Below are 22,878 nucleotides of genomic sequence, written 5' to 3' on the forward strand. Positions count from 1 at the left end.
CTTACGTCCTTTCTCCTGGTTAAAGTTATTACAAGAAGGACTAGAACTTGCTAACCTTACAGGACTTCATAGCCTGTCTGGCTGCTTCCTGTGCGCCACTCTAGGGCGTCCACCGCTAACAGCTGTCCCTCTGCCATGGGGACCCTCTACCTTTGCCCAAGCTAACAACCTCCGAAACCACTCGTATGCTCCTATCCTGAACGTGCCCCTATACCTAAACCCCAGTCAGGAGAAGTTTCCCTACTGTTTCTCAGGAACCAATTCCAGCCTCTGCAGCATCACTGCAACGCCCCCTAATATCACCTTAAGGGCTCCATCAGGCATATTCTTCTGGTGTAATGGAACCTTATCTAAGAACCTACCTAGTCCTTCTGTTAATAACCTACTATGTCTCCCTGTCACATTAGTTCCCCGGTTGACTCTACTAACTGCTGGCGAGTTCCTAGGGTATACCGGTAACTGGACTAGTGCTGTTATTCACCCAGACCCTAGACCAAGACCTGCACGAGCCATATTTCTCCCCCTCATTGCAGGAATCTCCCTCACCGCATCCTTCATTGCGGCCGGACTGGCGGGGGGAGCCCTAGGTCACACCCTCATAGAAAGTAACAAGTTATACCAACAATTTGCCGTTGCTATGGAGGAGTCGGCTGAGTCCCTTGCCTCCCTTCAGCGGCAGCTCACGTCCCTAGCTCAGGTAACCTTGCAAAACCGGAGGGCCCTAGACCTACTCACTGCAGAAAAAGGTGGTACATGTATATTTCTAAAAGAAAACTGTTGTTTCTACATAAATGAATCAGGACTTGTAGAGGACCGGGTCCAACAGTTACGCAAGTTAAGCACTGAAGTAAAAACACGGCAGTTTGCTTCAGCTGCAGACCAATGGTGGAATTCCTCTATGTTTTCTCTGTTAGCCCCCTTCCTTGGACCCCTGCTAAGTCTACTATTTCTGCTTACCGTAGGACCTTGTGTTGTTAACAGAATTTTACAATTTGTTAGGGAGAGATTTGACACCGTACAACTCATGGTCCTCAGAGCCCAATACCAACCTGTAAACGCTGAAACAGAATCAGACCTATAAGACCCAAGATTGGCTCTAAAGATACCTGAAAAGAAGGGGGGAATGAAAGGAGCTGGGCACATTCCTCAGCCCCGGGCTCAAAACTCCCTGAGCCTAGCACAAACACATCCCATCCTCCCATCCCACCACCATATATCTCTCAAACTCCCTGAGCTCAGTACAAACACCACCTGGAAAGTCTCCGATAAGGAGACAGCCGTTCAAGGTTACTGAAAGCGCAGGAGCCAAAAGAATTTCTTTGTTCCCCTACAACTTTCGGGCTATAAAAAGCAAACGCTTGCATTGTTCGGGGCCCTCTTGTATACTGTGTAAAGGAGGGACCAAGTTCGAACTTGTAGTAAAGATCCTTGCCGCTTGGCTTTGACTCTGGACTCTGGTGGTCTTCTTTGGGGAACAAACAGTCTGGGCATAACAGTGTGATGGGCAGAAAAGGCCTCTGAAGTCAAGAGCGAGACCCAAAGGAAGAACAGGTGCTGGCTGTGTGGGGAGAAGCCTCTGGGTCTAGGGCCACCATCCCAGCATGAGCTCAGCAGATTTGAGGAACAAGCAATAAACATTCTAATGGACATTGTAAGAAGCCCAGGAATGGAGGTAGAAATATTTTTACAGGGCCATTCAGGAAAGACTCAGTAGAGAGCTAGATTTTTAAGGAGTCAGACTGGTAGACTAGAGTGTGTGTGTGTGTGTGTGTGTGTGTGTGTGTGTGTGTGAATTAATGCTGGGAAAATCTCCAGGGCATGGTTTGTATCTCTATGATTGATTAATGTGGCATGGCCCTAACCTTTTGGGCAGAGAATAGGTAGATTTCGTGGTTGATGATGGACTCCCTGAAAAACACAGGACGGGACAGATGTGTGTGACTCCTGACAATGATTAGACTGCTTTAGGGTCATTGCTATCTTCAGAAAAGACTGAGTAGGCCAATGCCATGTAGAGCGTTGACTGCAGCAAATTCTGTAGGCATTGCCTTTATAGGTATCAGCCATTCAGCAAACATTTGTCTAGACAGTATGGCATAGTGGTGTCAAATGTGGCCTCTGGAGTTGGTATCACCACTCACTCACTATGTGACTTTGAACTAGCTATTCACTGTTTCTGGGCTTTAGATTTCTCATGGGGTTGTTGTCAGGGTTAAAAAGTTCACAAGTCCTAGCACAGTCTATAAGTATTTAACAGGTACTCAGCAAATATTCATTCCCCTACCCTCTCTCCTGCCCCTCCCTTCGAATTAGAGGAGTGAAAAAAGGAACCAGGGTGAAAAGAAATTGAGGAAGTAGAATGTGCCAACTTGCCACACCGGCTGTGCACAGTGAGGAAGAGGGAAGAGGTGAAGACAGTTCCCGCAGGTCTGGCCTGACACACCAGCCAATGGTTGTAAAACAGTCAGGACTCTTTCTAATGCAAGTCACAGACTATTAAGCAATAAGGAGGTTTCTTGGCTTATGTAACTGAAAAATCTCAAGTACAGCCAATTTTGATAGGCTTGGTCACGACGAAAGCTTTAACAACAACAACAACAACAGAATTTATAGGTCATATTCTCAAATCAAAAACTGAAAAATTTCACATACATAATAAAATGACCTAACAAACTTTATGGATTTAGAAATTAAAAAGCAAACTCTTAGATAAGTCTTGGATCAAAAAGGAAGTAAAAGGGGACTCGCAAAGTATCTAGAAAGCAATGAAAAGGAAATCACTTTCTATTCCACCAGACAGGACCCTGAGAATGGTACTCAGAGAACGTTTAGAGTTTTCAAATGCCTCGCAACTTAAAAATAAAACCAAAAAATAAAGGAACTAACTATTCTCTCAAAAATTTAGAAGCAGGCTCGGTGCAGTGGCTCACGCCTGTGATCCCTGCACTTTGGGAGGCCGAGGTGGGCAGATCACGAGGTCAGGAGATCGAGACCATCCTGGCTAACACGGTGAAAGCCCATCTCTACTGAAGAAAAATACACACACACACAAAATTAGCCAGACATTGTGGTGGGTGCCTACAGTCCCAGCTACTCGGGAGGATGAGGCAGGAGAATGGCGTGAACCCGGGAGGCGGAGCTTGCAGTGAGCTGAGATCGTGTCACTGTACTCCAGCCTGGGCGACAGAGCGAGACTCCATCTCAAAAAAAAAAAAAAAAATTTGGAAACAGAAATCAGGAAATTGACACTGACAAAAGTCAAATTTAGAATAAATGATTCAGAAAAAAGAAAGAATAAAGAACAGCAGGAGGGAAAAATATGTGAAATCTACTAAAAATAACTCCAAATGTTTGTTGGATAGACTAATAAAATAAACAGCTTATAACTTTGAAGAGGAAAAAAGAAAAAAGAGATTAGGAACCTGAAGTCGATTAAAAGATTCAAGACACTCACCACAGCCAGTGCTATGACAGTGAATATGAGAAGCTGTAAGAAACATATGCTTTTTTTTGCAAAATACAGACTATTTAAATTGATCCAAGAAGAGAGGAAAAACGTGAATGAACCAATGATTGCATGAATGGACCAATTATTACAGAAGTAATGGTAAAGTGATTGGATGTTTACTATTGAAAAGACCTTAGGGCCAGATGGCCTTAGAGTTGAGTTTGTTTTTCCTTTTTTAACTGATATATAATAGTTGTATATTTTTTTTGTTTTAAAATTGATATATAATAGTTATACATATATAGCTGAGTTTCAGCTAAGCTCTAAAGTTCTGATAATTTACCTCTAAAGGTCTGATAATTCCAATGTTAAGTGATTTTTTTTTTTTTTTTAAGAGACAGGGTCTGGCTATGTTGCCCAGGCTGGAGTGCGGTGGCTATTCACAGACATGATCATTGCACACTACAGTCTCAAACTCTGACCTCAACTGATCCTCCTGCCTCAGCCTTCCATGTAGCTGGGACTAAAGGCATGAGCCACTGCACCTGGCCCAGTGTTAAATTATTTAAACCCTTGCTACTCAGAGTGTGTCCAAGGACTGGTAGTATTAATACCACCTAGATGCTGATTAGAAATGCAGGTTTAGCTACTCCAAGCCATATAAAAATCTTTTAAATTCACATTTTGAAGCCAATACAATTTTAATACCAAAACATAAGAAAGAAAAAAGGATAGATTAATATTTGTTAATTACAAGTATAATTGTAGACTAATTTCACTTATGATTTAGAAATACAGATTATAAATAAAATATTAGCTTATATAGGTCTTCATTATCTCAAAAGAGTGAAATACAGTGAACAGCAAGGTTTATTCCACAACTGCAAGAGTGGTTCAATATCCAAATCCCAGTAACCTAATCCATTACACTGATAAACTACAGAAGAAAAACATCAGCAGCTGTTCAAATGATAATTGATAAAATTCAGCAGCCATTCCTAATAAAAATTCTAAGTAGGCATAAAAAAAATTTAAATTGACAAAAACTACCAGAAACCAATAGCAAATATTATCTTATATAGAGATACAGTAAAAGCATTTTAATTTTAGTCAAGAAACAGATACATGCATCATTATTATTTAATATTACTTTAGATAATTTAGCAAATGCAAGAAGAAAAAAGTTAACTAGTAAGTATAAATATCAAAAAAGAAAAAAATAAAAATCTCCTTTGATATGGTTGTATATTTAGAAAACTTAAGATAATTAAGAAGGCAAAACAGGCTCATGCCTGTAATCCCAAAACTTTGGGAGGCCGAGGCAGGAGGATCTCTTGAGGCCAGGAGTTTGAAACAAACCTGACCAACATAGCGAAACTCGTCCCTACCAAAAATATAAAAAGTTAGCCGAGTGTGATGGCATGCACCTGTATTCCCCGCTACTCAGGAGGCTGAAGCACGAGAATCACTTGAACCCGGGAGGCAGAGGTTGCAGTGAGTCGAGATCGCACCACTAGCCTAGGTGACAAAAAAAAAAAAAAAAAAGAAAAAGAAAAAAGAAAAAAGCTATTGTTTTCCGTGTATCTATGTTGCATCCATATATCTTATCACATTCTCTTAATATGTCTTGTAATTGTTTTGCCTTCTTTTTTATTTTTTTTGAGACAGAGTCTTGCTCTGTCCCCAGGCTGGAGTACAGTGGCATGGGTACCACTGGCTACTCGAGCAGCTTGGATTACAGGCAGGCCCAGCTAATTTTTGTATTTTTAGTAGAGACAGGGTTTCACCATGTTGGCTAGGCTGGTCTCTAACTCCTGACTGCAAGTGATCCTCCTGCCTTGGCTCCCCAAAGTGCTAGGATTACAGGCATGAGCCCCTGCTCCCAGCCCACAATAGTTTTTTTCTACTTTAATAGGAACCAACTAAAAATAAGAATGGGAACATATTTATGCATATGTAATGTTCAAATAAACTATACATTCTTTAGGAATAGTTCTAACAAGTAAGTAACAGAAAATATAGAGGAAAAACTCTTATGATGTTTTTGAGACAAAAAAAATGAATAGCTGAAAAAGCCTTCCATGTTTTTGGGTAGGACATCTTAGATCATAAAAAAGTCCATTTTTCTTAGTTAAGAAAACTATGAGAAAGAAAAACAGTAAGGGAGATTTTGCCCTACCAGATAATCAGAAACTAAAGCCACAATAATCAAACCTGTGCAAGTATGGATATAGAGTTAGATTCTGAGGAGATGTTCACATAGACAAATGTGGTAATTTAATTCAGGAGGAAAGAAATGGGCCATTTAATTAACAACTGACTACTTTCTGGAAAAAATTTAAAAAGATTCCGTCTTATACTATATATGAAACTACACTGCAGATAAATAAAAGGCTTAGATATAAATTTTAAAACTCTACTCAAGAAATCTAGGTAACTACGTGATCAATAGAAACCTACAAGTGATAAAGTAAAGGTAGCCATGTTTGATTATATAAAACATTTTTAAAATTTAAGACAAAACCAATCATAAACAAAGTCAATAACATAGGAAAGGGGTGGATTTTTAAAAAGTGAATGAAGAGCTCTTACAAATTGGCAAGAAAAATGACTAAAAACCCAACAGAAAATGTATTGACAATAGAGAGAAAATTAAATCCAAAGACCCACAAATATATGAAAAGACATTTAAATTCACTAAAGTTAGGGAAATACAGGCTAAAGTAACAATAAGATATTTCAGATTAAGCATTTCTAATCTGAAAATCTGAAATACTCCAAAATCAGAAACTTTGAATGTGGACATGACACCATAAGTGGGAAATTCCACACTGACCTCACGTCACAGATCTCAGTCAAAACGCAGATGCAAAGTGCACGGTTTGTTTAGCATCTCCAAGGTAATCAAGACCCTTTCGGCCCCCATCAGCTGTGGCGTATCTTTCCTGTGCATGGCCAGATTCCCTCACGCAAGCAAACCCACGAAAGGTCTTAGAATGGTAGGTGTGAAGACCAGATATGCCAATGGCAGGTTTGCCACGATACCCCACATGGGGCAAACACCTATGTGCATTACTCACTGTGGTTTTTTCCACTTATTCTCTCCCTTGTCGTGTAAAGATTGTTGAAAATGTCCAGAAGGCCCACATGATACCCAGAGGGTAAAGCAAACATTCCAAAATCTGAAAAAAATCAAAATCTGAAACATTTTTGGCTCCAAGCATTTGGGTAAGGGACCTCAACCTGTACTTGATATCCATCTGATTGGCAAAAGTTCAAAGGAATCATACTGTCACTTGCTAGTGGGATATGAGGAAAATATCATCATACCTATTGGTGGAAACATACAGTGTTACGGCTTTTTTTGGAAGGCAATGTGGATTGAAAAGAGTTAGTATCTGAGAAATGCTGAAAACAGTGTCTGTCTTATAAGAAATGCTATGTACATTCTTGTTAAGTAAACAAAAGTTCTCTGAAAAATAAAATGCATAGACCTGTTGACTCAACAATTCCACTCTCAGAAATCTACCTCATTGGTACAAACATACATGCAAACATATTTGTTATAGCGTTGGCCATAGCGGCAAAGAGCTAGAAACAAAATGAATGTCGAAGGAAATGAATGAACAAACTGTGATACATCCACGTTCTATGGAATATAATGTGACCTTTAAGAAGAATGATTTAGGTTTTTTGTTCTGTTTTGTTTTGTTTTTGAGACAAGGTCTGGCTCTTGCAGCCCCTGTCTAGAACATTGTATTCAACATACAATGGCTGAATGCAGGTACTGGGTATCTAACAGGAAGGCACAATTAACATCTCCAAACGTTTCATACTTAGGACTGATCATAACTCCAAACACCCAAGAAATGCTGCCAACATGAAAGCAAGGTGTTCAACAAATCACATTTCCTAAAACAAACAGGGACTTACTTTCCTTCCTCGGATTACTGGGATATTTCCGATTACGGATAGCAAATTTTGCCATTATCGCTAAGCCCCTTTATGAACACACAAAAGGAAATCTTGACCAACCACTCACTCCCACTCCAGACCTTTATCATGCTTTCTCTCACCTAAAACGTGCCTTATTACAGGCCCCTGCTGTAGGCCTTCCAAATCCCCTAAGGCCTTTTTTTTTTTTTTTTTTTTTTTTTTTGAGACGGTGTCTCGCTCTATCACCCAGGCTGGAGTGCAGTGGTGCACTCTCGGCTCACTGCAAGCTCCACCTCCTGGGTTCACGCCATTCTCCTGCCTCAGCCTCCCGAATAGCTGGGACTACAAGCGCCCACCACCACGTCTGGCTAATTTTTTGTATTTTTAGTAGAGACAGAGTTTCACCATTCACAGGATGGTCTCGATCTCCTGACCTTGTGATCCGCCTGCCTCGGCCTCCCAAAGTGCTGGGATTACAGGCATGAGCCACCGCGCCCGGCCTAGGCCTTTTCATCTATATTTACACAGTTCTCATTATCAGGCCCTTGGACTGATAGCCCAACCCATGGGAGACTCCCTCCAACCAGTGGCATATTTTTCAAAACAACTAGACCCCATTTATAAAAGCTGGCCCTTTTGCTTAAAAATTTTGTCCACAGCCTCTTTAATTATCTCTGAGGCACAAAAGCTCACATTTATGAGCCTCTTCAGGTATTTTCTTCTCACAATCTACAAGATATGCTCAGCCATAAGGCGCTCACCTCCATCTCATCCTCTCACATGCAAGCCCTACATTCAACCCTCCTTCAACCGTCTCTCTCTCTTCATAGATGCTCCCCCCATAATCCCGCCCTTCTTTTACCTTCAACACCAATTTTGGACCCTGAGCAGCACTCATGCTCTGATCTAATTGAAAGTTCTCACACCATGTTTCCCAACCTTGCTTCCACTCACATAAAAGGAGTCCCAGAGTGGTTTATGAATGGCAGTGCATCAAAATCTACCCCTCCAACCAGGATATGCCATCACTGAAGGATATCATGATGGTACCCACTTTCTCCCACCTAGAAGAGTCATAGAGGCTGCCTCCTTGCCTCTGGACACATCCCCCAACAAGCAGAATTACTGCTAATAAGAGCACTTACCCTAGCAAAAAACACACAAGTTAAAATATACACTGATTCTAAATACCCCTATAACATCATCCACTGCAATGCCCAAACTTGGAGTGAGCAGGGCTCTCTCACAGCTAAGGGAACCCCGATCATTAATGGAAAATTCATTCATCATCTATTAAAGGCAACTCTACTTTTAGAAAATGTTGCAGTTATTATTACAAGGGACATCAGTCAGACAAAAGCCACATTTCTTTAGGGAACCATGAGGCTGACTACTGGGCAAAACACACCTCAACCAATGACCCAATTCCCCAATACCTATTTCCCCTCATACAGTATATCCCCTCCTTTTCTTCAGAACACCAAACACAACAACTAATCATGGTGGGGGCACAATTCAAACCCCATATCGGTTCATACAAAACAAATTAGTTCTACCTGACCCTGAAAAAACCACTCTTCTACGGGACATTCACAACCTCGTCCACACTAGCCATTTTCCCCTCTACAACATTTCTTAAGTTCCCATATACACGTAACGCCAGATATAAAGGAACAGTTAAAAGCCATTTCCCATCAACGCTCTGTTTGCCAAAAAGATTCACCTCACTCCAACACTAGACCCCCTTCTTTCCCAACACATCAAACCAGGGGACATCTTCCAGGACAGGATTGGCAAATTGATTTTACCCATATGCATTCAGTAAAAAGGGTTCGATTTCTTTTAGTTCTGGTTGATACCTTTTCGGGAGGGGTTGAGGCTTCTCCCACAGACGAGCTTCTACTGTCACCTCCAAATTAACAACAGAAATCATCCCCAGGTTCAGGGTGCCTCTTTCTTTTCAATCTGATAATGGTCCTGAATTCATTTCTCAAATTACTCAAACACTTGCACAAACCCTATAAATCACCTGGAAGCTACACATCCCCTATCAACCTCAATCTTCAGGAAAGGTTGAAAGAATGGATGGCATTCTAAAAAGCACCCTCACCAGGTACTCACTCCAAACACATAAAGACTTTTGCCTGTAGCCCTTCTAAAAATTTAGGCACTCCCACGTAAACCTTCAATGCTCAGCCCTCTTAAACTCGTATATGGGAGACCACTCACCCCTTTTCTCTCCACCTCAGGGTCAAGCCCCACCTCTACCGACCCCTCTCGTTTCCCCTCCTCTACATACCATCTGCCATTTCATTCGGGAATATGCTGACAAATATCTGCCACAACCTGTTGCTGACTCCTCTAATCCCTTCCTACAGCCAGGAGACTGGGTTCTGGTAAAAGATCCCAGTCCTACCCCCAACTACCCCCTCACACCTAAATGGAAGGGACTTTACCAGACCATCCTTACTACACCCACGGCAGCAAAACTCCAGAGACTCCCCAACCGTTTCATTATACTTCTCTCAAGAAAACAGACTTGCCTTCATCACATACCCAAATAACCCAATCTAAAACCCCTTCAGTCTTCTCTTGTGTCTCCACAGGACCCACTTCTCTTTGCCTCACCCAAATCCCGGAGGAAAAGGAGGAAAAATCCACATAAGCCGCTTATGTCCCTTTCCCAAACTTTCATCGCTTCCTAACCAACCTTGTTACAGACCTTCACTGGTACCCTTACAAAGCTCCCATTATACATCCTGATCAGCTCCTTACCGTTCTATGGGACCTATGGCTTCAAGGAACTTTCCAGGACTTTACTCCTACCCAAATCACTTTTTTCTCTTTTTGCTTGTTTCTTTCAATATAAATTCCCTGATCACATCAACCTCACCAATACAACCACTCCTCACTGCTCTCAAACTAGAATGCTCCATAAACCTTACACAATCCCTTTTGCTGCAGGCTAACTCTTCCTTTGCTCCGGAGTGCTGGATGTGCTTATCGCTGTCTTCCTCAGCTTACACAGCCCTTCCTACACCCCTTCATGACCTTTTAACAGGAAACATAACTCTAATTTATAAACTCCAAAAAGCAGCTTTGTTTTTTGAAAGAGCTGACTCCCTGGTTGGCGATTATCCCACTTCCAGGGCCAATCAGGCCAACAAATTATTTCAGACCTATTATAACTCCCTACAATGCCTTAAGCCCAAGGCCATCCTATTGAAGGGCCCATAACTAAACACATCCTCTTTTTTTTTTTCTTTTTTTTTGAGACTGAGTCTCACTCTGTCACTCAGGCTGGAGTGCAGTGGCACGATCTCAGCTCACTGCAACCTCCACCTGCTGGGTTCAAGCAAATCTCCTGCCTCAGCCTCTCAAGTAGCTGGGACTACAGGCACATATCACCATGCCCAGCTAATTTTTTTTTTATTTTTACTAGAGATGAGGTTTCACGATGCTGGCCAGGCTGGTCTTGAACTCCTGACCTCATGATCCACTCCACTCGTCCTCCCAAAGTGCTGGGATTAGAGGTGTGAGCCACCGTGCCTGGCCCCACTCCTCTTTTACAACAAGCCTCACTTTGCTTTGCAGCCTCTGAGCGAAATTTCCCTATAGGGTCCTTAACTTCCTTTTTTTTTTTTTTTTTTTTTTTTTTTTGAGGCGGAGTCTTCACTCTGTCGCCCAGGCTGGAGTGCAGTGGCATCATCTCAGCTCACTGCAAGCTCCGCCTCCCAGGTTCGCGCCATTCTCCTGCCTCAGCCTCCCGAGTAGCTGGGACTACAGGCGCCCGCCACCGCGCCCGGCTAATTTTTTTTTTTTTGTATTTTAGTAGAGACGGGGTTTCACCGTGTTAGCCAGGATGGTCTCGATCTCCTGACCTCGTGATCCGCCCGCCTCGGCCTCCCAAAGTGCAGGGATTACAGGCGTGAGCCACCGCGCCCGGCCAGGGTCCTTAACTTCTAATCAATGGAACTACACTTTCCTTGTTAAACACCCCTCTGACCATTCAGACTAACAGGGTTGACTACCAAGTATCATCTGAAGCAAACAGAGCATTTCTGCCAACGGCTGGTTTTTCAGCCTCTCCCTCAACAGATGCCTCTGGCCTAACTTGTGCTGTCCCTGATGCTCACCTTTTTCCGTGGCTCAATATGAATGGTGCAACATCCAATCACATTAAATGTGCAAAAAATAACTCTTCCTATATCCCTACCATAGTGGGTGTCTCCCTGGCCTCCTCCTTGTCCACCTGGAGTAATGAACCATTGGAAAGAAACACCCCATCTTTAATTCACTTATTTTCTTTCCACATCTTCACTTGTATTTACGACAAAGGCTTGTTCTTTTTGTGTGGCACCCACATGTATCTTTGTCTGCCCATCAACTGGATTGGAACCTGTACCCTAGTTTATCTTTCTCCCTCCATTGGACTAGTTACTCCTAATCAATCTTTAACCGTTCCATCTGTCCAATATGTTAGAAAAAGGAGGGCCATTCAAGTCATTTCTTCGATGGCTGCCTTAGGTATAACCTCTGGGCTTGGATTGGGAGTAGGCAGATTGGTCACCTTCTTAACATACTTTAAACCTCTTTCGACAGAACTACAGGGTTCATTAGAAGATAGAGCCTGAAGTCTTACAAGAGTCCAAGACCAACTACACTCCTTGGCTGGAGTAGTCCTCCAAAATAGATGGGGATTAGATCTTATAATGGCTGAAAAAGGAGCCTCTGTCTCTTATTGAGTGAGGAACACTGCTTCTATCTCAACCAATCAGGCCTAGTAAGAGACACTGCTGAAAAACTTAAGGAAAGGGCTAAAAAGCTAAGGGAATACCAAAAAAAACGAATAGATTTTTGTTTTAGGAACAAAATCCTAACATGGATCATCCCATTCCTGGGGCCTTTCCTAATGATACACCTAGGACTAACGTTCTTATCCTGCTTAATTAACCCTTTTCAAAGATTTTTATCTGATAGGATCATGGCCATCTCACAGACAATTACCCAAAAACATCTACAGACAGTCTTACTCCTGTAATCAATCCCAGACCAAAGAACTCTCTGTCTGCCGCCCCTCAGCAGGAAGTAGCCAAAAAGAAAATACGGCCCCTTGTTCTTTTTATAACTACAGGGACTGGATTGACAGAGCAGTAGCATCGCCATCTTGGACAAACGCCACCATTTTAAGTTCCTCTTGATTTAAAAAAACCACCTAAATCCAGCCCCAAAACATCAGCCTAATGGCTAATGTCAGCATAACCCAAAACATTCCAACCCTAAGATAAACCCCCCTCTGACCACAAACATGCCAACTCCAAGATAGCCTCCCCACCAACCAGACATTCCAATCCTGCAATAAACTTTCCTTCACAAAGAAACATTCTGAGCCTGCGATAAGCTCCCCTCTTCCTAAACCCTTAAATACCCTTAGTCTTTAAAAGAGAATGCTCTTGACTGAAATTGGCCAGAAGCCCCTCTCAGGTTTATTCTCCAAAGTAAACCTGTCTTTGACTGTTGAGCCACTTTTCTTGTTTCTTTCCTCTTTCTTTAACTCTTACATATAGTATGATTCCTTTTATGTAAAATTGTAGATATATATATGAATATATAGTGAGATGCATCAAGGAAATGCCATCAAAATGTTAATAAGGTTTATCTCAGGTGGGGAGAATCCAGGTGATCTGAAGTTTTGGGGTGTGGTTGGGGAATCCTATTTTAGGATTGTAGGCAGCTGTTTTCAGTCCACATTTACTCAGGAGAACTGATGGGGTGGGCCTACAAGAATCTATTCTCATGAGGACTCAAAAAGCCCCCTAGGGAATAACTCCTTCCAAGAGAAAAAGAATTAGGGGTCCTATGTTGGGGTCAAGAACAGTGGCTCAGTATGAGAGGGGAGGGAAAATTATGAGTTCATGGTATCTATCTTGCAAATAAATAACCAGTTCAGCCTTAATCAATGTTTGCATTCTAGGGAGGGGACCTCTAAGACATGGCCAAGTGAAGCCAGAAGTGCAGTTACAAAGTTGCTCATTCAGTCTTTCATTCAGCAAGTATTTACTAAGAGCCTACTAAGTGTCCAGCACTGTTCTAAAAGCTGAGGATGCAGTGGTGAATCAAAACAGACAAAACTCTCTGCCTTCATGGAGCTTATGTTCTGGTTCTTTCTTTCCCCTTCAAGCACAGAAAGCATGTCTTCTTATTATTCCAGTCTTCTTCTTATTCTTATACATCCAGTGCTCCAGAGCAAAGGAAGAATTAGCTTGCAGCAAGAATTGCAGCAGGAATTCCAGAAGAATTCCTGACACACGTCAGGCGCTTAATAAGCATTTATGTAATGACACAGCATTTTCAACTTTGGATTATGATATCTGGGTGTTTGTGGATGTGTAATCTTCCCTATTGGCTGTAAACTCCTTGAGGGGAAGATGGTATCACAGACAGAGTAGGAGCAACAGATGGTTGCTGCCCAACAGTTGTGAATGACACACTGATGCAGGGAGTAGAAACAGAAATGGAGATGAAATTGGACAGATAGATGGACACGTCTTTGTGAAGGGATCCTCAGTGGATTTGGTGACTCACCCAGGAGCCATGGTGAAATGAGAAAGAGAAGAGAATGAATTCCAGGCTTTGGCCCCAACTGGCTGGCAGAACAATACCGTTAGAACAAATGTAAGAAATTTCAAAAGCAAAACTGGCTTTTGTAGAAGACTAATAGTTTTAGATATTTTATTTAGGTGACATTATTGGAATGTCCAGGTGGAAATATTTAGCAGCTAATATGAAATGTACATCTGAACAGAGAGGGGGAATCTAAGAGTTTTCTGTCGAGGTGAGAGTTGAGGTCATGACGGTGAGTGAAAGAGTCACCAAGAAAGAGATGTGGTACTCCCAGGATTCATGGTCAGTCCAGTGGTGCTACTTACTGAACTCCTGACTCTGGGTATGCCATTTAAGGGCTCTAACCTTGTGTCTTCAATTTTATGAAAGGCTAATAATACCCATCTTTCCTCATTCAGAATATTAGCATGACAAGATATAGGTGGACGTGATTTGCAAATCAGTAAGCACAATGCAAATTAAGGCTTTTGGTAAAGGATGGAGCCTGCCTAGGGAGTGAACATTGGGGTTATGACCTTGCCTTTTCACCTCGTCAGTACACACCCATTCATGCTTCAGATCTCAGCCCTAGCAGCCTTCCTTGGCCACTCATGGCCCAGTGTCCCCAGCATGGGCAGTCATTGCAAGTTGACTCTTGTTACTGTGATGATTTGATCCACACCTGTCTCTCATTTCTCAGTTGCACCCCCGGGAGCAGGCTTCACATCTATTTTGCTCCCCGCTGAGCATGTCTCACTCCATCAATATTCATTGAATGAATAGAAGAGAAAGAAGCAAGGGATCAAAGGCAGCAAGAAGTATGGAGTCAGAGGAGGAAGAAAACCAGAAAACCACAGCTAAAGACAAAGCTGTAGAGAACTTTTTGAAAAGGAGGCATGATCAGCAGTATTGAATGCTTCAAGAAACAAAAGCAAGTGAGGAATTTGAAAAGCTGTGGATTAACTGTATTTAGAATGTTGCTGCCTAAAACAATGGCTGAAATATGACAAGAGACAAAGCTGTTGGATGAGGCTAGTCTGATTTCTAAAGAAGGTATATGTAGATATTGAAAACCCATTCTACTACCATTAGGCATTGAACCCTAGGTAACCTTGCTTTGTGAAGCAAGAAGACAAAAGGCTTATTACTTCAGCAGAGTAATTTGAATGGAGCTAGAGAACTCTGTGAGCCGAAACCAGGTGTGTATTCACCCCAACAGGTCTGTAGTCATTGCTAGAGAAGCTTCATCATTGCTAGGCCTTTGTTCAAAACCCAAGCGCTGCAATAAATGTCAGTTCAATTACTTTGATTTGTCTCTGGTGAAAAAGCAGAGTTAATTGGGGTTCATGTATTTTGTACAAATATTTAATAACTTCCACACACTATTTTACAGTGTAGACAGTCATTTTGTAAGCTCAGTTTTCATCTTTGCAATGTGAAATATTTGGAAGATATTTTATTCCTATTTGGTCCTACAGACCTGTTCTTATGTTTGCAAGAATTCTGGAGTGAAGGACACCCCAAGTTTTCCATACACGACCACAAAATAAAATACAGCATCTTTATTTCATGGTGGCTTCCTCAGTGTATTGTAGAATCTCTGATAGTTACATTTTTAAAATTATGGTTGAAAACACAAAAAATTTACCTTAATCATTTTTAGTGTATAGCTCACTAATATTAAGTAAACTTATACTGTTGTGCCACCAATCTCCAGAACTTTTTCATCTTGCAAAACTGAAATGCTGTACCCAGAAAACCACAACTCCCCCTTTCCTCCTCCCCGAGGCCGACAACCATCCTGATGGTTAGTTTTATTTGTTTATTTATTTATTTATTTACTTACTTGCTTATTTATTTTTTGAGATGGAGTTTCACTCTTGTTGCCCAGGCTGGAGTGCAGTTGCATGATCTTGGCTCACCGCAACCTCTGCCTCCCAGGTTCAAGAGATTCTCCTGCCTCAGCCTCCTGAGTAACTGGGATTACAGGCATGCACCACCACACCCGGATAATTTTGTATTTTTATGGGGTTTCTCCATGTTGGTCAGGCTGGTCTTGAACTACCAGACTCAGGTGATCTGCCGGCCTCGGCCTCCCAAAGTGTTGGGATTACAGGCATGAGCCACCGCGCCCGGTCCTACTTTTATTTTTTTTGGACTGGTCCCTATGTAGCAGGATGAGCCACAGACAAAACCTCTCAGACACTGAGTTGTAGAAGGAAGGGCTTTATTCAGCTGGGAGCATCGCCAAACTACTGCCTTAAAATCCGAGCTCCCCGAGTGCACAATTTCTGTCCCTTTTAAGGGCTCACAACACTAAAGATTTCACATGAAACATGACAGGGGTTGCATGCACCGGTGTTCAGAGAGAAACAAAACAGGGCTGGGAGTTTCACTACATTGTTTTATACAATGCCTGGAATCTATGAATAATATCGGTTTCTACGTTATGAGTTGATTTTTAACTACAGGTCCAGGCCAGGCAGGCCCAGGCCTGGTTTTGGGCCTGGCACCAGGCTGCCTGTCTTTGGTTTTACTTCCTTGTTTTTTTCTTAAAACAGGTACTGAGTATTAAACAATATAAAACAGTATGAGAGGGTCTGTCTCTGTCCTCACCTGCCCGGGTGGTGGGTGACCTTACCACATCCCTGGGAAGTCAGAATCCAGAGTCACTAGGTACCCATAGAATTAGGGCAGTCTTTTGGCTAATCCACAGAATCAGTAGCTTCCATACAACCTTAAACAAAGAGAAAGCAGTATTCAGCGTTGGATTCATAAACATCATAAGACTGTTTGAATCCAGGTAAAGCAATTTAATTCCCAGGTATTAGCCAAATGCCTTGTGCTTGAAAGAGTGGGCAGATTAACAGCTGGAGGGAATGTAGAAATGATATAGGTCAGGTGGTCATCCATTTAGTTAATATGTTTCGACTGTGCCTAAGCTGGATTCGCCTCTCAAAAATAAAGTAAGATCTCTGGCACAAGGCACTTGTAGTCTGGAAAATATAAAGCAGACAATAAATACGTGTTTATTTGTGGCCACTTCCACAATTTCCTACATGCTTATGGGTATCCTTTTTTCCCTCAAATTTATTTTAAGTGGCAAAGATATAGATGACCATATCCTCAATTTTAAAATCTCATCTTATTTGCCACTATACAGTTATTTTGTAACATTAGTGCTTAACATGTTTGCCATTTAAATGAATCTGTCTTATGACCACTGAATGTCTACTAAGCACTTAGAAGCCAGTCTTATTTACTCCTTAGAAATGCCTCAGAGGAGAATATCATTATCATTTTTTTTTTGCAGATGAAGACATAGAAGCTCAGAGAGGCTGAAGGACTTCCAGAGTCACAAAGCTAGAAGGGGGCAGAGTTTGGATTAAAGGTGGGTGTTCTGGTTAAATATGGAGATCCTCTTTATGTCCCCATACATTTGGCACAGCTAGAAAGTTGTCAGTCACTCATCAATGCACATGTGTATTGCACACTTACTGAGCAAGGCATTTGAATGCTGCAGCAAGTGCGAAAATACAGTCCCTTACTGAGCTGACACTATAGTGAGGGAAGGCAGATAATCACAATCGAACACACAACTACAGACATGCTAAGTACTGCAAAGGGGTGCTTTGGGAGAATGAAACGCAAGAACCCCACCTAGGCTGAGTTGTGGGTGTGGGTGGGGGTGGTGGAGGGCGTGACAGACAAGAATTTTCCTTCTGAAAACAGTTTCAGGACCCTCTTGACTGCAGCCATTCAAGTTGGTTTTGTTCTGTGGGAGGATGTGGTTCCTGCCCAGGTGGATTAAACTGAATTGTGGGCACACACACCAGCTGAAACCGGCTTTAGTATGTGCACAGTGTGAAACACATCCTCTTGAGGTTTCTGCTTAAATATAGCCAATTTGGTGCAAAAATGAGAATTAACACCTGGGCAAGGAGGTAACACCTGACCTATCACTTACTATGTTATGCTACTTTAAGCAAAGGAAAGGACAAGTATGGTCCTGTTTGTGAGGGGAAAAAAAATGCCATTCGACTTGATGTAAATCTTGAGAAAATGATGTCTACTCTGCTCTCTTCCCCTAAATTGACACAATCATGGGAAAAATTGACAGGAAAGCATTAACAAGACACAATTGCAAAAGTTAACAGTAACACAGGCAAGAACTCACTCCTCTATTAAAACCAGGGAGCAGGTTTCTTCAGATATTTGCATGGTGTACCTGGTTGTTAATTAGCTAGTATTTATTTCACTGAACTATATGAACGTTAGCCATCTTCACTAGATGTTCTCAGGCCCAGAACGAACAACATGCTCCGTGGACCACTGGACCAGACGCTTAGTTATGAAGACATGGCAAAGACTTTTTCTCTGCTGCTCTTTCTGCAGACTCCAGTCTGAGATACCGGGAACCATGGTTTCCAGACTTTTGAGAACTGTCTCAATTTCAGATATTCCGTTTATGGTCAAACTACAGCTTCTTGGAGACAAGGGACTGCTGTGTCTCATATGTCACTGTGTCTGTCTCCAACAGAATGTTTGCATATTGGACGTAATGGATGAAATGCATGTCTGCCAATACAGAAATAATCACCACAGTTATGAGAGACATTTAATAAAGCTAGAGATGTTGGAGTGTCAGTGCAGACTTGCCATTAATTAATTAACTGATATAATGAATAAACAGTTATTGAACACCTACCCTGTGTCAGGCACTGTTGTAGATACTGGGGTTACAGAAGCGAATGAAACAGGCAAAAATTCTGCCCTGGTAGAGCTTAAGTAAGGGAAACAGATAAATAGGCATATTAGATGGTAATAGAAAATATGGAGAAAAATACAATAGGGAAGTATTGGAGTGGGGTTGTTTGCAATTTTTTTTTTTTTTTTTTTTTTTGAGATGGAGTCTCCCTCCGTTGCCCAGGCTGGAGTGCAGTGACCAGATCTCAGCTCACTGCAAGCTCCCAGGTTTACGCCATTCTCCTGCCTCAGCCTCCCGAGTAGCTGGGACTACAGGCGCCCGCCACCTTGCCTGGCTAGTTTTTTGTATTTTTTAGTAGAGACGGGGTTTTACCGTGTTAGTCAGGATGGTCTCGATCTCCTGACCTTGTGATCTGCCCATCTCAGCCTCCCAAAGTGCTGGGATTACAGGCTTGAGCCACCACGCCTGGTCATTTGCAATTTTTGATAGGGTAGTCAGGGAAAGTGACATTTGAGCAGGAATGTGGAGACGTCACCAGCATAGTACTGGTAGTACTAGCCCAAACAATTAGGTAAGAAAATAAGTGAGTCAGGCAGAGACCTGGGGAAGAGCCCCCCAGGCAAGGTACTGCATGTGCAAAGGTCCTGAAGTGGGAGCATGCCTGGCACTTTCAAGGAAGAGCAAAGAGGTCAGGATGGCTTAAGTAGAGAAAATATGAGTGAGAGAAACAGGAGATAACTGGGGGCAGAACACGTAGGGCAAGCTTTTCCAACCTGCGGGTACCCACAGGCCTCATGCAGTCCAGGATGGCTTTGAATGCGGCCAACACAAATACGTAAACTTTCTTAAAACATTATGAGAATTTTTTTTTCTTTTAGCTCATCAGCTATCATAGAGTTAGTGTATTTTATGTGTGGCCCAAGACTATTATTCTTCCAATGTGACCCAGGGAAGCCAAAAGATGGGACACCCCTGATGTTGGGTTTCATAGGCCATTGTAAAGACTTCAGCTTTTATCGAGTCAGAGTGGAAGGCATTGGAGAGTTTGATCAGAGGATAATAATGATGATAATATAGTCATGCATCGTTTAACAACAGGAATACACTCTGAAAAATGCATTGGTAAGCAATTTCATCCTTGTGTGAACATCATAGAGTGCACTTACACAAACCTACATGGTATAGCCTACAACACACCTAGGCTATATGATATAGCCTATTTCTCCTAGGTACAAACCTATAGAGCATGTTACTATACTGAATACTCTAGGCAACTATAACACAATGGTATTTGTGTATTTAAACATAGGAAAGTACAATACAAATACAGTATAAAATATTAAAAATGGTACACCTGTATAGGGTACTTACCATAAATGGAACTTGCAGGACTGGACATTGCTTTGGGTGAGCGGATCTCAACTCATACCCCAGAATCCCTTCTTGTCTGTGCTCCCATAGTGTTTACACCCCGTAGCACTTTTTTCTATCTGTTATAATTACAGATTTGGCATTTATATCCTCTCTTAGCAGTGGTTTCCTTGAATGCAGGTGCCATATCTTGCTTTTCTTTGTAGTTCTCTGAGCTCCTAGCACAGGGAAAGGCACGTAGTAGGCATTTGTTGAATGAATGAGAGAAGTAGCTACAGTGGGAAGAACCTGGTTATTATGTCTGGAGAGATTCACTTTGGGGTCCAATCTCCACCGCTTCTAATTGTCCACTTATTTGACGCTGGTTGTGCCAGTTGCTTAAACTTTATGAGCCTCACTTCTCTCATCTACAAAATGGGGATAGTAATACTTAGTGAGGCTTCAACGAGATAATGCATGTCAGCACTTGGTACACTGTTCACTGTCTTTCTCCTCGTCTTCAATGAGGGAAGACAGTGATTTCTGAGGAAGCGTCAGATAGAGGAAGTGATAAGCAGACCAGAGGGACACTTGACCACTCAGCACTAGAAAGCTCTGAAACCTGTGAGGTTTTTGGTGGGCCTCTCTCCACACTGTCTCTTCACCCGTAGCTGGCTTTTTCTGAGAACAGGTACAGGAGTAGGTACAGGAGCAGGTACAGACTCAGCTGTGTCTCATTCAGTAAATTAGAAATGGAAGGAAGTTATCTTGATATGATAAAGGCTATAGCTAATAATCATACTCAGTGGTGAAAAACTGAAGCCTTTCTTTCAAGATCAGAAACAAGACATTCTACATTTCTACTCAGCATACTACTGGTAGTACTAGCCCAAACAATTAGGTAAGAAAAAGAAATAAAAAGCACTCAAATTAGAAAGGAAGAAAAAAATTATGTATCTTTGCAAATAATATAACCTTATATGTAGAAAATCTGAAATATTCCAGAAAAATAAAAAGCTGTTAGAACTAATAAATTTAGCGAAAGTTGGAGGATACAAATTCAGCGCACAAAAATCAACTGCATTTTTAAAGACTGACAATGATTAATATGAAAAAAATTAATATAACAATCCCATTTACAATAGCATCAAATAAATAAAATACTTACCTAAGAAAGTGAAAGGCATACAGCAAACTGTAAAACATTGCTAAATGAAATTAAAGAAGACACAAATAAACAGAAAGACATCTCATGTTCATGGATTGGAAGCATTAAAATATCCATACTACACAAAGCAATATACAGATCCAATGCAATGCTAATCAAAGATTCCAATGTCATTCTTTACAGAAATAGAAAAAAGTACTAAAATCCATATAGAATCTCAAAAATAGCTGAAACATCTTGAGAAAGGAAAACAAGGCTGGAAGCCTCACACTTCCTGATTTTAAAGCATTACAGAGGTAGAGTAATTAAAACAGAATGTCACTGACATAAAGACAGACATATAGACCAATGGGACAGAATAAGGAGCCCAGAAATAAACTCTCATGTATATCATCAAATGATCTTCGACAAGAGTGTCAAGACAGCACAACAGGGAAAGGATAGTTTCTCAACAAATGGAATTGGGAAAACTGGATATCCACCTCCAAAAGAATGAAATTGGACTCTTGAATGTACAAAAATTAACTGAAAATGTATTAAAGACTTAAATGTAAGACCTGAAGCTATAAAACTCTTAGAAGAAAATACAGGAGGAAATCTTCATGACATTGGATTTGGCAATGGTGTCTAGCGTATGACACAAAAGCACAGGCAACAAAAGCAAAAATAGACAAATGGGACTGCAAAAACTTCTGAGCAGGAAAGGAAACAATCAACAGAGTGGAAAGGCAGCCTGCAGAATGAGAGCAAATATCTGTAAACCATAGATCTGATAAGGAGTTAATATCCAGTATATATAAAGAACTTCTCCAACTCAACCACATAAAAACAAATAATTCAATTAAAAAATAGGCAGGCTGGGTACAGTGGCTCATGCCTGTAATCCCAGCACTTTGGGAGGCAGAGGCAGACGGATCATCTGAGGTTGGGAGTTCAAGACCAGCCTGACCAACATAGAGAAACCCCGTCTCTCCTAACAATACAAAATTAGGTGGGCGTGGTGGTGCATGCCTGTAATCAGCTAGTCAGGAGACTGAGGCAGGAGAATCACTTGACCTCAGGAGGCGGGGGTTGCAGTAAGCTGAGATTGTGCCATTGCACTCCAGCCTGGGCAACAAGAGCGAAACTCTGTCTCAAAAAAAAAAAAGTAAAAAAAAAAATTCATTGCAGCTTTTGCCATTTTTTTTTTTTAAATATCGAAACCACAATTACTTTCGCAGCGATCTAATGACGTAGTCAAACTCCTAGAAACAGAAAGCGGAATGGTGGTTAACAGGGGCTGGGGAGAGGGAATAGGAAGTTGTTTAATAAGCATTTCAGTATGGGAAGATTAAAAAGTTCTGGAGATAGATGGTGGTGATGACAGCACAACATGTGAGTGAATGCCACTGAATGGTACACTTAAAAATGGTTAAAATGGGTCCTGGGCAGGTGGGCCCACTCCAAGGCCTGGGTGCAGTGGGAGGATCCTGACGTGGTGTCACTAGAGGCCCTCCCTGCCCCTTTCTCCCCCTGAAAGGCTTGTGCCCCCTCTCTGTACCTCGCTGGAAGCCCAGCCACTGGTGCAGCATGTGGCCCTGGCATGCCAGGCTCACGTGCATGTTAGTGAGCCACAAGATGCAGGGATGGAGAAGAAAAGATGCAGGGATGGAGAAGAAAGCCTTC

General features: G+C 41.8%; 1 protein-coding gene and 1 long non-coding RNA gene across 4 annotated transcripts in view; one reads left to right on the forward strand and one right to left on the reverse strand.

Annotated features, from left to right (window-relative positions):
* Positions 1-22,878, forward strand: part of MRPS18C (mitochondrial ribosomal protein S18C) — an 856,900-nt gene that overhangs the window by 582,680 nt on the left and 251,342 nt on the right. The window lies entirely within an intron of this gene.
* Positions 4,838-10,301, reverse strand: LOC126954588 (uncharacterized). The gene is made up of 3 exons (XR_007725646.1): positions 10,160-10,301; positions 6,529-6,630; positions 4,838-4,966 (listed from the first exon to the last, which is right to left on the reverse strand). It is a non-coding gene; the product is annotated as an uncharacterized LOC126954588 (long non-coding RNA).

The sequence above is a fragment of the Macaca thibetana genome, chromosome 5, assembly GCF_024542745.1.
Source record: "Macaca thibetana thibetana isolate TM-01 chromosome 5, ASM2454274v1, whole genome shotgun sequence".
Classification (NCBI taxonomy): domain Eukaryota; kingdom Metazoa; phylum Chordata; class Mammalia; order Primates; family Cercopithecidae; genus Macaca; species Macaca thibetana.